We start from the raw sequence: 18,703 nt of genomic DNA on the forward strand, positions 1-18,703 counted from the left end.
ATTAAAAATATTAGTTTATTTTTGTTCAGAAAAAAAAAATCAGAATTTAAGTGCACTGTTGGAAACAAATTAAATTTTTTGGACATTTAAAAATCACTTAACATTCATAACCATAAATGAGTTGTATTATTAGTGCATTTTATTAGGAGTAAGTTATTTTCTTGCTTTTTCTCTACAAAGTCCTTTAGAATTTTGTCGAAGTTAAATTTCTTCGTGTCGTTGCGTGTAATTGACAAACCGAGAGTAGATTACATTCTAGCACGGGGCCCCTTTAGGCACAAGGCCCAATTGGGAGCAATCGTTCCAGTTGGCTTTCAGACCAGCTCTGCTGAAATTACAGGAATATGCACATGAATGTTGCAGTAATAGGAACAGGTATGTACAATGTTTCTGAAACGAATTATAGCCATTACAAGGACCCCCAATGGAAATAAGTCACTTTGACTTTACTGGGTTATCCCAGGTTCTCTACACATATGCTGATACATATGATAATCTATATTGTTGTATCTGTGCATACCTGAATAAACTTACTGACAACATACATTCGCTGCCTGACTGTGGTGGAGCACGGTTGTGCTCTGCACCCCTCTGCTGTTTTCAGGCGAGCTCTCATTGCAACAACATGGTGTTGAGTTTACGGCGTAGGGTGAATACCATAGGTATTGAGCTGCTTCGTGGGACGATTTCCTCTTCAACGGCACAAGTGTTGCTACTGACTATCATCAGAGAGACGTATGGAATACAGGATGACGAGGTGTATGGTGTCGCCCTGAATGGGGCCTTCAGAATCTTTGTTAAGTTGAATTCGACAGCTGTGTATGAGTCGTTGGTTACAAGATTCCAGGATGTGAGTCTAGATGCAACTCCTGCTGTAAGAGTGCGTCTCATAGATATCTCTCGACATTTTACATGGGAGAAGTTGCACAATGTACCCTTTGAGGCAGACGAGGCTGACATCAGGAACGTGTTTGAGGTGTATAGTACCGTGCATCTGGCAGCCCAAGGCAAGTGGGTGGCAGGTGCATACATGGGAAGTCTGGATGGTACGTTCTCCCTCAAAATGACTCTGAGACATCTAATCCCGTGTTACGGTATGATGAAGGAGTTCCGAACCCAGATTCTTGTGTCTGATACTGGGCAACAACGTACGTGCAGGTTGTGTGGGGAGTATGATCACATGGCAGCGACGAGTGAACAACAGAGGAGGGGGATGGCGCAGACTGGTGCACGCCGTCGTGGAGAGCCTCACGGGCAAACGAGAACCTGAATCAGCCGAGAACCTGAAACATCTGCCATCTATTCCATGTATTATTTTTTGCTGTAGGCAAGGAAGCCATATGTTAGCATCGCTGAGCTGTTAAACAGTACTTGTGAAGTATATATAAGTCCTAATACCAGTTATAGGCAGGCTTCTTTACCAAGCTTTAAGTCACATGACTCCAATTTGAACCAAGCAGCTAGGTCCAAGATCTCTTTCTCACATTCATCTGGGCGTAACAGTGAGAGGATGTGAAGACTGACTACACAAGCATTGTCTGTTGACAATTGAACTCGTGGTGAGTAAGCTGTGAAACTCCAGGCCAGTGCATAAGCCACTGGGCCAGCTGGCTACAATAAATTTCATTCAGTCTTATTGTAGCCAGCTTGCCTAGTGTCTTACCCATCAGTCTGGCGTTTTATGACTCACTTGCCATGGGTTCAAACCTCGCCTGTTCCATTGTTAGTGTGAAATCGTGTTATTGAGAGTACGTAAGTCATGAATCTAGTTAACCAGACTTGAATCCAGGAGGTGGGAATTACACTGTCTTCATTCTAAAGAAGTGGTGGGTATGTTATTGTTTGGAAGGTCATCTTCACTCTGGTCATCTTCACTATGATGTCACTTCTGACAAGACAGTTATTGAATGACTGACAGTGAAAGTGCTTCCTTCTTTGTCGGCTCACTCTACCTCTGTGGGAGATGGCTAGAGTTACTATTTCAAGGATTCACCGCTAATACATCTTACTTTCATCGATATTATATTAACTTTCATAATTAGCATAACAATCCCAAAGAAAGGTTAAACACAGACTTTAGTTTATAAGTGGGCAAATTTGTGATTTTTACATATTTTTTTCTATAAGTACATGTACATTTTATACAGTCGTAGCTGATATCAATGACATACTACTATATAGAAAGCCACTTATTTTGCTGAACATTTCGGTAAAATTAGGTCCTTGTCCCAGGATGCGACCCACACCAGTCGACTAAACACCTGTGTTTCAATTAAAAGTGTGACAATTTACGTTTTTTAGCTGAAAATTTGTATGTCAGAAAGCACACATATATATTTATAACTTTACTTTTTATAAAAACCATGAGAAGTGCAATAAAATCTAAGACAATAGGTATTTTGACATAAAAGGAAATAAATTATTTTAGTCAAACTATTTAATTTATAGTGTTAAGCAGTAAATAGTTGGAAAAAATGGTGAAATATCATTAGTTTTCATTGAAAGATAATTATGTATTTTACCATGAAAAATGAAATGTCAGAAAATGCCTCCAACTCTGATACAACGAAATGTGCGATAATAATAATAATACTGATTTTATGGACTTTGAACCGTCAAAATATGCAGGAAAATACTTTTTTTCTTTTTGCACTTAATTTATGTTTTAAATTTCAAATTTTAAGAGAAAAAAATCATATAAAAAGTACAATAAAATAATAGATTTTTAACAAAAACATTTAAATTTTAGTGGTAAGCAGGAAAAGTCACAAATTATCATCAGTTTCGATGTCAGAAAATGCATCCAACTTTTCTGAAATGTTGAAATATACAATAATAATAATATATATTTTTATGGCCATTTCATGTGATTTTTTTTAAAATATTTATAATAATATAATCTGGAATAATTTTCTCATAAAATACAACTGTATCAGCAGTTTCATTAAAAGTGTGATAATTTACGATTTTTAGCTAAAAAATGATGTATAAAAATGCTCAAACTGCTCTGAATCGTCTAAATATGCAATAAAATAACCTGTTATCACATATTTCTTATTCTTTCAACATTTCACTTATTAAATAAAACATGAAAGGTGCAATAAAATGTTTGAGATTAGATATTTTGGTTTTAAAAGTACAGAATTTTTAAACAAAATATTTTAATTTTACTATTAATCAGGAAATAGGCCAAATAGAAATGTGATGATCTCTGCATATAAACTAAAAAAATCTTGCATGTCAGAATATGCCTCTAACTACTCTGAAATGTTGAAATATCCAATAATAATATAGATTTTGATCGACATGTCATATGAATTATTGGAAATTTGAGAGACATTAAGAAACATAGAAAAATCTCCTTAAACGTTATTTTATTGCACAATTCGATGATTCAGAGAGGTTAAAAGCATTCTGTGATATATTTACCCATTGAAATCACTGTAAAAAGTGATGCAAGTGTCGCAGCAATTTTGATTAAGTGATTATATAATTATTTACCTATTTCTCCTAAAAAAAGTGAAGTATCTTAGAAATAGGCTTCAAACTGCTCTGAATCCTCATATGCTAAACTAACGTTTTAGCAAGTATTTCTAGATTTTTTGTTATTTATTATATATTTTTTTTAAACATGAAAATCAAAATGAAATCTAAGCGATTGGGTATTTTGATTCTAAAATGATGGATTTTTTAGTCAAAATTTTTATATTTTTGAAGTTAGCAGGAAATAGTAAGAATAATTCATTATTTAAGAGTGGAAATATATAATCTCTAAGATTTTATTGTATTATCTATAAAAAAACAAAAACAAAACAATTGCTTGAGTGAGTGGTCCTAAACAGGAAAAATTAAAGACGAGTAGTGAATTTTGTCCATTTTATTAATAAGAATCTTGTGAAAATTCAATCAATGATTTTAGTGAACATTACATTAGTCGTATTAAATAACATCAAAATGATGACTAAGACACCTGGGCAACACCTGAGTGTCTTTGTTATGATCAAGTAGACTATTATTTTAAAACAAGTTGCCAATGATCAAATTTACTGTAAAAACATTTATGAAAAGACAAAGGTATAATACATGTGTGTGACTCAGTGATCAGCTCTAGTTATGAGAAGACACAGGTATAATCATGTGTGTGACTCAGTGATCAGCTCTACTTATGAGAAGACACAGGTATAATACATGTGTGTGACTCAGTGATCAGCTCTAGTTATGAGAAGACACAGGTATAATACATGTGTGTGACTCAGTGATCAGCTCTAGTTATGAGAAGACACAGGTATAATACATGTGTCTGACTCAGTGATCAGCTCTAGTTATGAGAAGACACAGGTATAATACATGTGTCTGACTCAGTGATCAGCTCTAGTTATGAGAAGACACAGGTATAATACATGACTCAGTGATCAGCTCTAGTTATGAGAAGACACAGGTATAATACATGTGTGTGACTCAGTGATCAGCTCTAGTTATGAGAAGACACAGGTATAATACATGTGTGTGACTCAGTGATCAGCTCTAGTTATGAGAAGACACAGGTATAATACATGTGTGTGACTCAGTGATCAGCTCTAGTTATGAGAAGACACAGGTATAATACATGTGTGTGACTCAGTGATCAGCTCTAGTTATGAGAAGACACAGGTATAATACATGTGTGTGACTCAGTGATCAGCTCTAGTTATGAGAAGACACAGGTATAATACATGTGTGTGACTCAGTGATCAGCTCTAGTTATGAGAAGACACAGGTATAATACATGTGTGTGACTCAGTGATCAGCTCTAGTTATGAGAAGACACAGGTATAATACATGTGTGTGACTCAGTGATCAGCTCTAGTTATGAGAAGACACAGGTATAATACATGTGTGTGACTCAGTGATCAGCTCTAGTTATGAGAAGACACAGGTATAATACATGTGTGTGACTCAGTGATCAGCTCTAGTTATGAGAAGACACAGGTATAATACATGTGTGTGACTCAGTGATCAGCTCTAGTTATGAGAAGACACAGGTATAATACATGTGTGTGACTCAGTGATCAGCTCTAGTTATGAGAAGACACAGGTATAATACATGTGTGTGACTCAGTGATCAGCTCTAGTTATGAGAAGACACAGGTATAATACATGTGTGTGACTCAGTGATCAGCTCTAGTTATGAGAAGACACAGGTATAATACATGTGTGTGACTCAGTGATCAGCTCTAGTTATGAGAAGACACAGGTATAATACATGTGTGTGACTCAGTGATCAGCTCTAGTTATGAGAAGACACAGGTATAATACATGTGTGTGACTCAGTGATCAGCTCTAGTTATGAGAAGACACAGGTATAATACATGTGTGTGACTCAGTGATCAGCTCTAGTTATGAGAAGACACAGGTATAATACATGTGTGTGACTCAGTGATCAGCTCTAGTTATGAGAAGACACAGGTATAATACATGTGTGTGACTCAGTGATCAGCTCTAGTTATGAGAAGACACAGGTATAATACATGTGTGTGACTCAGTGATCAGCTCTAGTTATGAGAAGACACAGGTATAATACATGTGTGTGACTCAGTGATCAGCTCTAGTTATGAGAAGACACAGGTATAATACATGTGTGTGACTCAGTGATCAGCTCTAGTTATGAGAAGACACAGGTATAATACATGTGTGTGACTCAGTGATCAGCTCTAGTTATGAGAAGACACAGGTATAATACATGTGTGTGACTCAGTGATCAGCTCTAGTTATGAGAAGACACAGGTATAATACATGTGTGTGACTCAGTGATCAGCTCTAGTTATGAGAAGACACAGGTATAATACATGTGTGTGACTCAGTGATCAGCTCTAGTTATGAGAAGACACAGGTATAATACATGTGTGTGACTCAGTGATCAGCTCTAGTTATGAGAAGACACAGGTATAATACATGTGTGTGACTCAGTGATCAGCTCTAGTTATGAGAAGACACAGGTATAATACATGTGTGTGACTCAGTGATCAGCTCTAGTTATGAGAAGACACAGGTATAATACATGTGTGTGACTCAGTGATCAGCTCTAGTTATGAGAAGACACAGGTATAATACATGTGTGTGACTCAGTGATCAGCTCTAGTTATGAGAAGACACAGGTATAATACATGTGTGTGACTCAGTGATCAGCTCTAGTTATGAGAAGACACAGGTATAATACATGTGTGTGACTCAGTGATCAGCTCTAGTTATGAGAAGACACAGGTATAATACATGTGTGTGACTCAGTGATCAGCTCTAGTTATGAGAAGACACAGGTATAATACATGTGTGTGACTCAGTGATCAGCTCTAGTTATGAGAAGACACAGGTATAATACATGTGTGTGACTCAGTGATCAGCTCTAGTTATGAGAAGACACAGGTATAATACATGTGTGTGACTCAGTGATCAGCTCTAGTTATGAGAAGACACAGGTATAATACATGTGTGTGACTCAGTGATCAGCTCTAGTTATGAGAAGACACAGGTATAATACATGTGTGTGACTCAGTGATCAGCTCTAGTTATGAGAAGACACAGGTATAATACATGTGTGTGACTCAGTGATCAGCTCTAGTTATGAGAAGACACAGGTATAATACATGTGTGTGACTCAGTGATCAGCTCTAGTTATGAGAAGACACAGGTATAATACATGTGTGTGACTCAGTGATCAGCTCTAGTTATGAGAAGACACAGGTATAATACATGTGTGTGACTCAGTGATCAGCTCTAGTTATGAGAAGACACAGGTATAATACATGTGTGTGACTCAGTGATCAGCTCTAGTTATGAGAAGACACAGGTATAATACATGTGTGTGACTCAGTGATCAGCTCTAGTTATGAGAAGACACAGGTATAATACATGTGTGTGACTCAGTGATCAGCTCTAGTTATGAGAAGACACAGGTATAATACATGTGTGTGACTCAGTGATCAGCTCTAGTTATGAGAAGACACAGGTATAATACATGTGTGTGACTCAGTGATCAGCTCTAGTTATGAGAAGACACAGGTATAATACATGTGTGTGACTCAGTGATCAGCTCTAGTTATGAGAAGACACAGGTATAATACATGTGTGTGACTCAGTGATCAGCTCTAGTTATGAGAAGACACAGGTATAATACATGTGTGTGACTCAGTGATCAGCTCTAGTTATGAGAAGACACAGGTATAATACATGTGTGTGACTCAGTGATCAGCTCTAGTTATGAGAAGACACAGGTATAATACATGTGTGTGACTCAGTGATCAGCTCTAGTTATGAGAAGACACAGGTATAATACATGTGTGTGACTCAGTGATCAGCTCTAGTTATGAGAAGACACAGGTATAATACATGTGTGTGACTCAGTGATCAGCTCTAGTTATGAGAAGACACAGGTATAATACATGTGTGTGACTCAGTGATCAGCTCTAGTTATGAGAAGACACAGGTATAATACATGTGTGTGACTCAGTGATCAGCTCTAGTTATGAGAAGACACAGGTATAATACATGTGTGTGACTCAGTGATCAGCTCTAGTTATGAGAAGACACAGGTATAATACATGTGTGTGACTCAGTGATCAGCTCTAGTTATGAGAAGACACAGGTATAATACATGTGTGTGACTCAGTGATCAGCTCTAGTTATGAGAAGACACAGGTATAATACATGTGTGTGACTCAGTGATCAGCTCTAGTTATGAGAAGACACAGGTATAATACATGTGCGTGACTCAGTGATCAGCTCTAGTTATGAGAAGACACAGGTATAATACATGTGCGTGACTCAGTGATCAGCTCTTGTTATGAGAAGACACAGGTATAATACATGTGCGTGACTCAGTGATCAGCTCTAGTTATGAGAAGACACAGGTATAATACATGTGCGTGACTCAGTGATCAGCTCTAGTTATGAGAAGACACAGGTATAATACATGTGCGTGACTCAGTGATCAGCTCTAGTTATGAGAAGACACAGGTATAATACATGTGCGTGACTCAGTGATCAGCTCTAGTTATGAGAAGACACAGGTATAATACATGTGCGTGACTCAGTGATCAGCTCTAATTATGAGAAGACACAGGTATAATACATGTGCGTGACTCAGTGATCAGCTCTAGTTATGAGAAGACACAGGTATAATACATGTGCGTTACTCAGTGATCAGCTCTAGTTATGAGAAGACACAGGTATAATACATGTGCGTGACTCAGTGATCAGCTCTAGTTATGAGAAGACACAGGTATAATACATGTGCGTGACTCAGTGATCAGCTCTAGTTATGAGAAGACACAGGTATAATACATGTGCGTGACTCAGTGATCAGCTCTAGTTATGAGAAGACACAGGTATAATACATGTGCGTGACTCAGTGATCAGCTCTAGTTATGAGAAGACACAGGTATAATACATGTGTGTGACTCAGTGATCAGCTCTAGTTATGAGAAGACACAGGTATAATACATGTGTGTGACTCAGTGATCAGCTCTAGTTATGAGAAGACACAGGTATAATACATGTGTGTGACTCAGTGATCAGCTCTAGTTATGAGAAGACACAGGTATAATACATGTGTGTGACTCAGTGATCAGCTCTAGTTATGAGAAGACACAGGTATAATACATGTGTGTGACTCAGTGATCAGCTCTAGTTATGAGAAGACACAGGTATAATACATGTGTGTGACTCAGTGATCAGCTCTAGTTACTGAGTCATATTAACAAATAATCATTCACTGCTATACTGAGTTATATTAACAAATAATCATTCACTGCTATACTGAGTTATATTAACAAATAATCATTCACTGCTATACTGAGTTATATTAACAAATAATCATTCACTGCTATACTGAGTTATATTAACAAATAATAATAATAATAATAATAATAATAATAATAATAATAATAATAATAATAATAATCATTCACTGCTATATAATGTATAAACGAAAGAATAAATGTCAACTTTTTATTTATTAATATTAGTGGAAGAAAAATAAATAAAACATTTTATTTTCTAGTTTTAGATAAATAAACTATTGATCAGTCAGCCTATTATTTTGATACTCAATGAAAATGTTCAAATTACTCTTGCAGTTTACTGGAGTGTTGCACTGCAGTGTTGCACTGCAGTGTTGTACTGCAGTTTTGCACTGCAGTGTTGCACTGCAGTGTTGCACTGCAGTGTTGCACTGCAGTGTTGCACTGCAGTGTTGCACTGCAGTGTTGCACTGCAGTTTTGCACTGCAGTGTTGCACTGCAGTGTTGCACTGCAGTGTTGCATGACCCTGCATAACCAAGAGCTTTAATAAAGTATGTCAGTAATATCACCATTTCCGAAATAAATGTAACCCAAACATTATAGAAATATATATAATTATCATCAATCATTTATGAACAAAAATGTATACAAGGTGAGAGCCAGTTATGTTGGCTCGTAACTTCTACCTCAGGTACAGACACTTTATGGAAACTTACAAGGTTATTTAACAGAGGTGTTACCGTAGCGACAACTACACCTCCAGTGATGAATAAATACTGAATAATTGCAACTCTTTACACAAAGAGAAAATAAAAGAGGAACTTTTGGGATGATGACCAGTGCAGGATTTAGATGAAGAGAGGCCCAAGGTGATTCCACCTGTGAGGTGCACTCACAGTCCTCCAGCCTCACCACTAGAGGAAGATTCCACCTGTGAGGTGCACTCACAGTTCTACAGCCTCACCACTAGAGGAAGATTCCACCTGTGAGGTGCACTCACAGTCCTACAGCCTCACCACTTGAGGAAGATTCCACCTGTGAGGTGCACTCACAGTCCTACAGCCTCACCACTAGAGGAAGATTCCACCTGTGAGGTGCACTCACAGTCCTACAGCCTCACCACTAGAGGAAGATTCCACCTGTGAGGTGCACTCACAGTCCTCCAGCCTCACCACTAGAGGAAGATTCCACCTGTGAGGTGCACTCACAGTCCTACAGCCTCACCACTAGAGGAAGATTCCACCTGTGAGGTGCACTCACAGTCCTACAGCCTCACCACTAGAGGAAGATTCCACCTGTGAGGTGCACTCACAGTCCTCCAGCCTCACCACTAGAGGAAGATTCCACCTGTGAGGTGCACTCACAGTCCTACAGCCTCACCACTAGAGGAAGATTCCACCTGTGAGGTGCACTCATAGTCCTCCAGCCTCACCACTAGAGGAAGATTCCACCTGTGAGGTGCACCCACAGTCCTACAGCCTCACCACTAGAGTAAGATTCCACCTGTGAGGTGCACCCACAGTCCTACAGCCTCACCACTAGAGTAAGATTCCACCTGTGAGGTGCACTCACAGTCCTACAGCCTCACCACTAGAGGAAGATTCCACCTGTGAGGTGCACTCACAGTCCTACAGCCTCACCACTAGAGTAAGATTCCACCTGTGAGGTGCACTCAGTCCTACAGCCTCACCACTAGACGAGGATGGAAGATTGTTTATACAGAATTCAGTGAATACCCAAAAAACCCGCACATAAAAGAGAGAAGCTTACGACGACGTTTCGGTCCGACTTGGACCATTGACAAAGACACACTAACAGAGGTGGAGCAGGACGGCTATATATAGGCAGGAAGAGGTGGTGGTGGTAGTAGTAGTAGTAGTAGTAGTAGTAGTAGTAGTAGTAGTAGTACAAGAATTGTATATAATACCGACAGGATGAAATTAAGACACATGCACAACACCCGGGCATCCCCATCGTAGACGTTTCGCCATCCAGCCAGCCACTGGATGGCGAAACGTCCATAACAAAGACAGCCAGACGCCGCACATGTGTCTTAATTTCAACAGTAGTTGTAGTAGAAGAAGAAGAGGTAGTAGTAGTGGTAGCGGAAGAAGTGGGAAATAAGGAAGACGAGCCAGTCAAATACAAAGGAAGGGGAGCACTGCAAGAGAGCTAGATACCCACAGATGGGGATGCCCGGGTGTTGTGCATGTGTCTTAATTTCATCCTGTCGGTATTATATACAATTCTTGTACTACTACTACTACTACTACTACTACTACTACTACTACTACTACTACTACTACTACTACTACTACTTCTACTACCACCTCTTCCTGCCTATATATAGCCGTCCTGCTCCACCTCTGTTAGTGTGACTTTGTCAATGGTCCAAGTCGGACCGAAACGTCGTCGTAAGCTTCTCTCTTTTATGTGCGGGTTATTTGTGTATTGTTCCAGTCACGGTATTGTGCCTTTCTGTTATTTATTTAGAATTCAGTGAAGCCTAGAATGATGACGGGTGTTTAAAATTCCACAACTCACAATTCCTCCTCTTAAGGACATAAGATGTTACTGTTAAATACCGTAGTGGTTGAAAAAAACATAAACGTTAAAATAAACACTGAAAAACTTTTGCAATAAATGAACTTTGAACACATTTTGTGGAATAAGCAGGAATTTTTAGGAAAATAAAATTGTAAGCTTGCTGTTATATTCTTTAAAATGCTTATTAAGAAACAAAGAAACTACAATCAGTACACTAAAACGAAAAAAAGTTTTTTTTCTAACCTTCCTCAGGGCAAAATTACCCAAAAGTTTATCAAAATTTGTTTGTCTAAGTTTGTTACTTTCAATTCACAAAAAGTTCAGTGTGAACAATCTCTCTTGAGACATTGCGGTCCTTAATTTATTTCAGGCTTGAAAAAGACCTTTCTCCTCAGCAGTTAGTGACCATTAATAGGAAATAGCCGCAAGTTTGCTTCCACATTAGGGAAGGCCATCTGAATTTTTTTCTTGTATATAATCCGATAAAGGTCTGTATGAGACAGTGACAACTCTTCTGTATGTGTATGGCTTTGTGGCAGTACGAGTGAAAATGCAAAATTTCATCAGTAAGTTTCAGGTCAACATCTTCTGGGTATGCTGCTATCAACAGTTTCAGATCAACGTCTTCTGGGTATGCTACCATCAACAGTTTCAGATAAACGTCTTCTGGGTATGCTTCCATCAACAGTTTCAGATCAACGTCTTCTGGGTATGCTACCATCAACAGTTTCAGATCAACGTCTTCTGGGATGCTACCATCAACAGTTTCATCAACTTCTGGGTATGCTGCCATCAAGAGTTTCAGGTCAACATCTTCTGGGAATGCTGCCATCAAGAGTTTCAGATAAACGTCTTCTGGGTATGCTTCCATCAACAGTTTGAAGTCAACATCTTCTGGGTATGCTGCCATCAAGAGTTTCAGGTCAACATCTTCTGGGTATGCTGCCGTCAAGAGTTTCAGGTCAACATCTTCTGGGCATGTTGCTATCAACAGTTTCAGGTCAACATTTTCTGGGTATACTGCCATCAACAGTTCAACACCTTGTGAATTTCTTGCCTAGATACTGTCAGATCAGCAAGAAAGAGAAACATTTCTGCGGCATCACTGCACACAGAAGCTCATCTTCTTAAATTGGCTTCAAGTGCATCTAGTATCGGAATAAAGAATTTTGTAATAAACTTATCTCTCGAAAACAGTTCATTTAAGTCATCAGGACCAAGTTCACTTCCCTTATTTCACTGTCATTTCTTCACACTTTATTTCCTTGTGACAATTCTGTAGATAACATTTGTCAAGGCGGATGTTGCTTGTTGCTTAAGCTCATCAAAATCTTCTCTAATTGTGCTTAAAAAATCTTGAAGTGAACTGTACAGACACTAACAAATACTCAATAACAGTTCTGATTTCTGAATGGTTTTGTTGACCTAGTGAAAATGACCTAGCACACAGGTCCAAAAATGTAGCATAAACACAAACTAAAGTTCTTACATTTTCTGTAGAAGATTGTTAACTTGATGCCTGGTATCATCCTTCTTATTAATAAAATCAGAGTACAAATAAGTGAGGACCTCAGGCCTAAATCAACTTACATATGTCAATGCTAGTGTCTAGTTATTGGCTTAAGACAATATTATTATTAAAAGGAGTGCAAAAAACAGAACTAAAGGTTTATTATGAGACTACAGTGCATTATGACAGCATACGTAAGAAAGGCCTATGTTATTGTCAAAAATATTATCCACGGTAGCAAGAGGCCTCCTAGATTTTGAGGACCTAGGCGTCAGGTAAATCCAACACTGAAGATGATTTTAGTAAAGGGATGTGGTTAGGACTTGAAGGGGTGGGGGGAGGAACCTGAGGGAGAGATGGAGGGACTTAAAGGGGTGTGGGAGGCATTGGAGGGTCGAGGGAGAAACTTAGAAGTTAAGAATGGGTTTTGAAAAATAAGGGAGAGACCTCTGGGATAAAAGTGAGATTCCAGGGATAAGATTACGACTTGAAGGGTGAGGGTGGGATTTGAAAGACGAGGGTGGTACTTGAGGGTTGAGGGTGAGCCTTTATTAATGAGTGTGAGGCTTTAGAATTTAGGGAGTGATTTGAGGGATTAGGGTAGGACGTGAGAAATAAGGGTGGGGTCTCGTGGAATAAGAGTTGGTCTTGTGGGATGAGGGTTGGTCTTGTGAAATGAGGGTTGGTCTTGTGGGATGAGGGTGGGTCTTGAGAGATGCGGGTGAGGTCTGTGGAATGAGGATGGTCTTGTGGAACGAAGATGGGATTTGAGGAATGACAGTGGGTCATGTGATATGATTGTGTAAATTGTGGGTTAAGAGTGGCAATTGAGGGATCGGTGGGTGTTGTGGAATGATTTTGGGTCTTGTCAGATGAGGGTGTGATTTGGGGGATGAGGATGGGAATCAAGGGATGGGTGGGTCTTGTGGAATGAGGGTCTTTCTTGTAGAATGATGGCGGGTCAATTGGAATGAGGGTGGGTTTTGCGGTATGTGAATGGGCCTTGTGAAATAAGAGTGGGTCTTATGGAATGAAGGTGGGTCTTGTGGAATGAGGGTGGATCTTATAAAATGAATGTGGGTCTTGAGGAATGAGGGTAGGACTGTTGTAATGTAGGTGCGTCGTCAGGGGTGAGGGTGAGAGTTGAGAGATGGGATGGGTCTGTGGAAAGAAGATGGGTTTTGAGGAATGAGGGCGCGACTTGTGGAATGAGGTTGGAGCATCTCGAATGAGGGTGAGTCTTTAGGAATGACCTTTTTACACAAATAATGAGGACCTGGTAAGAAACATATCTATGTAAAAAAACACTAATTCCGATCACAATTTAATCGAAGTTCAGATTTAAAAGCAGATGGGGTAATGACCAGGAAAATACATGCAGCTGTGAAGGCGTTTTCACAAAATTCATCTTTACCAACATTGAACATCAACTGGGATCAGGTGAATCATGTCTTAAATGAAACATTTTTTTTTATTATCACACTGGCCGATTCCCACCAAGGCAGGGTGGCCCGAAAAAGAAAAACTTTCACCATCATTCGCTCCATCACTGTCTTGCCAGAAGGGTGCTTTACACTACAGTTTTTAAACTGCAACATTAACACCCCTCCTTCAGAGTGCAGGCACTGTACTTCCCATCTCCAGGACTCAAGTCCGGCCTGCCGGTTTCCCTGAACCCCTTCATAAATGTTACTTTGCTCACACTCCAACAGCACGTCAAGTATTAACAACCATTTGTCTCCATTCACTCCTATCAAACACGCTCACGCATGCCTGCTGGAAGTCCAAGCCCCTCGCACACAAAACCTCCTTTACCCCCTCCCTCCAACCTTTCCTAGGCCGACCCCTACCCCGCCTTCCTTCCACTACAGACTGATACACTCTTGAAGTTATTCTTTTTCGCTCAATTCTCTCCACATGTCCGAACCACCTCAATAACCCTTCCTCAGCCCTCTGGACAACAGTTTTGGTAATCCCGCACCTCCTCCTAACTTCCAAACTACGAATTCTCTGCATTATATTCACACCACACATTGCTCTCAGACATGACATCTACACTGCCTCCAGCCTTCTCCTCGCTGCAACATTCATCACCCATGCTTCACACCCATATAAGAGCGTTGGTAAAACTATACTCTCATACATTCCCCTCTTTGCCTCCAAGGACAAAGTTCTTTGTCTCTACAGACTCCTAAGTGCACCACTCACCCTTTTCCCCTCGTCAATTCTATGATTCACCTCATCTTTCATAGACCCATCCGCTGACACGTCCACTCCCAAATATCTGAATACATTCACCTCCTCCATACTCTCTCCCTCCAATCTGATATCCAATCTTTCATCACCTAATCTTTTTGTTATCCTCATAACCTTACTCTTTCCTGTATTCACTTTCAATTTTCTTCTTTTGCACACCCTACCAAATTCATCCACCAATCTCTGCAACTTCTCTTCAGAATCTCCCAAGAGCACAGTGCCATCAGCAAAGAGCAACTGTGACAACTCCCACTTTATGTGTGATTCTTTATCTTTTAACTCCACGCCTCTTGCCAAGACCCTCGCATTTACTTCTCTTACAACCCCATCTATAAATATATTAAACAACCACGGTGACATCACACATCCTTGTCTAAGGCCTACTTTTACTGGGAAATAATTTCCCTCTTTGCTACATACTCTAACTTGAGCCTCACTATCCTCGTAAAAACTCTTCATTGCTTTCAGTAACCTACCTCCTACACCATACACCTGCAACATCTGCCACATTGCCCCCCTATCCACCCTGTCATACGCCTTTTCCAAATCCATAAATGCCACAAAGACCTCTTTAGCCTTATCTAAATACTGTTCACTTATGTTTCACTGTAAACACCTGGTCCACACACCCCCTACCTTTCCTAAAGCCTCCTTGTTCATCTGCTATCCTATTCTCCGTCTTACTCTTAATTCTTTCAATAATAACTCTACCATACACTTTGCCAGGTATACTCAACAGACTTATCCCCCTATAATTTTTGCACTCTCTTTTATCCCCTTTGTCTTTATACAAAGGAACTATGCATGCTCTCTGCCAATCCCTAGGTACCTTACCCTCTTCCATACATGAAACATGTTTGAAAGATATCTTATATAACATGGATCTAAACCTTGAAAAGATGAACTTCCTGTGAACTGAGGTATTTTTGAAGACATATTCCCCTAAAAAAAGAAGAGAAGTAAACTGGGGAGAGGAAGACGTTCCCTCTACAGAAGATCACGAAGAATCACTAAGCTCTGATACATGGAAAGAAATGCTAACCAGGGAAGTGGAAAGTATCTAGCTAAAATTAAAGGACTCATACAGGATCAAGGAGAGACAAGAGGAGCTAAAAGCAATTAGTGAAAATGAAAGAAATTCGAAATATTTCTCTTCATATGCTCAGACAAAATGGGACTTAGGTGACAACAAAGACATGACTGAGAAATTGATATCTCAATACAACTCTGTTTAACTAGCAATTAACCAGTCTACAGATCGACCATCCAAACTTTTTTTCATGGGCCTCAAAACTCCATCACTGTATGCCAAATTTCCGACATTACCCTAACTCCAGTGCCCATGCACTAAGCCCCAGGCTCAGACTCGTGGAACTCTATGTTCATTAAGAACTGCAAGAAACCCCTTTTTGCATGCCCTAAGTATGCTATGGAGAGGGAACATAGACACGGGTGAAATTCCACAGTCACTAAGAACAATGGATATAGCTTTACTCCATAAAGGTGGCAGCAAAGCTAAGAACTATAGACCACAAACTCTAACGTCCCACATCATAAAAATCTTTGAACGAGCACTAAGAGCCAAAAATTGCACAGTCTGGGACAACATGGGCTCAGAGGGGGTTGCTCGTGCCTCTCGCAACTACTGTGCCACTTTGATATGATCTTGGATGCACTGGAAGACAAACAGAATGCACAGATCACGAAGAATTTGCAAAAAACCTTTGATAAATGCGATCATCATGTAATAGCGCACAAAATGCGTGCAAAAGGGATAACTGGAAAAGTGGGGACATGGATCTTCAACTTTCTAACCAACTGAATGCAAAGAGTAGTCGTAAACAGAGTTAAATCGGAAGCTACCATAGTGAAGAGCTCTGTTCCACAAGGCACAGTACTAACCCCTATCGTGTTCCTCATCCTCATATCAGACATAGAGAGAGATGTAATCCATGTCATCCTCTGCAGACCATACTAGGATCTGCATGAGACTGCAATCCATTGAGGACACGTTAAACCTCCAAGAAGATATAAACCAAATTTTCAATGGGCAAAAGAAAGCATTATTATGTTCAATGAAGACGAATTCCAACGACTCTTTTACGGAAAACTGGAAGAGATAATAACTAGAGCTGAATATACCACAAACTCTAATTATTCAATAGAGCGGAAAAGTAATGTGAAGAACTTGAGAGTCGTATTGTCTGAGGATCTCATCTTTAAAAATCACAACAGTGCCACAATCACATTTGCCAAGAAAAGGATAGGATGGATAATGAGAACATTCAAGACAAGAGATGCCAAGTCAACGATGACCCTTTATAAATCACTTGTTCTCCGTAGGAAGGAACACCGCTGTACATTAACATCCTCATTCAAGGCTGGTGAAGTTGCAGATCTAGAGAATGTACAGAGAACCTTTACTGCACGTATAAGTTCCGTCAAACACCTTAACTACTGGGAATGCTTAGAAGCACTTGACTTGTACTCACTGGAGCGCAGGCGAGAGAGATACATCATAATCTACATTTGGAAAACCCTAGAAGGAATGGTCTCTAATCCGTGCACAGAAATCACTCCCTACGAAAGCAAAACACTGGGCAGGCGGTGCAAAATACCTCCAGTGAAAAGTAGTAGCGCCATTGGTACCCTAAGAGAAAACACAATAAGTGTCCGGAGTCCAAGACTGCTCAACAGCCTCCCACCATGCATAAGGGAAATTATCAATAGGAGGCCCCTGGCTGCCTTCAAGAGAGAACTGGACAGATAGTTAAAGTCGGTGCCGGGTCAGTCGGTCTGCGGCTTGTATGCTGGACTACCTGCGGAGAGCAGTAACAGCCTGGTTGATCAAGCCCTGATCCACCGGAAGGCTTGGTCGTAGATTGAGCCGCGAGGGCGTTGATTTTGTGGACTGACAGTGGGTCTTATGGAAGGAGGGTAAGACTTGAGGAATGAGAGTGGAACTTGTGAAATGAAGGGGGGGAACTGCTGGGACGAGGGTGGGTCTTGAGGGATGACGGGTAGGACTTAAGGAATGAGGGTGTAGTTCTTGGGATGAGGGTGTAACTTATGGTATGAGGGTGGGGAATGAAGGATGAGAATGGGTCTTATTGAATGAGGGTGGGTCTCGTGAAATGAGAGTGGGTATTGTGGAATGTAGGTGGCCCTTGTGGAAAAAGGGTGGGTCTTGAAGTACGATGTTAGGCCATGTGGAATGAGGGTGGGTTTTATGGAATGAGGGTTTGACTTGAAGAAGGTGGGTGGATCTGGTGGAGTGAAGGTGGGTCTTGTGAAATGAGGGGTGGGTCACGTGGAATGAGGGTGCTACTTGAGAAATATGTGCGACATTTTAGGAATGAGGATGAGGCTTGTGGAATGAGAGTGGGTGTTCAGGGATGAAGGGGGTCTTAGAAATAAGGGTGAGTCATGTGGAATGAAGGTGAGTCTTGTAGAACGAGGATGCGACTTGAGGAATGAGCTTTCATTTTGAGGAACGAGTATGGGTGACCTGTAATGAGGGTGGGTCTTGTGGAATGAGTGTGTTACTTGTTTGATAAGGGTTCGAATCGATGAACGGGTGGGTCTTGTGGAATGAGAGTGGTTTGTGAAATGCGG

This window comes from Cherax quadricarinatus, chromosome 3, assembly GCF_038502225.1.
Source record: "Cherax quadricarinatus isolate ZL_2023a chromosome 3, ASM3850222v1, whole genome shotgun sequence".
In the NCBI taxonomy this organism is placed as follows: Eukaryota; Metazoa; Arthropoda; class Malacostraca; order Decapoda; family Parastacidae; genus Cherax; species Cherax quadricarinatus.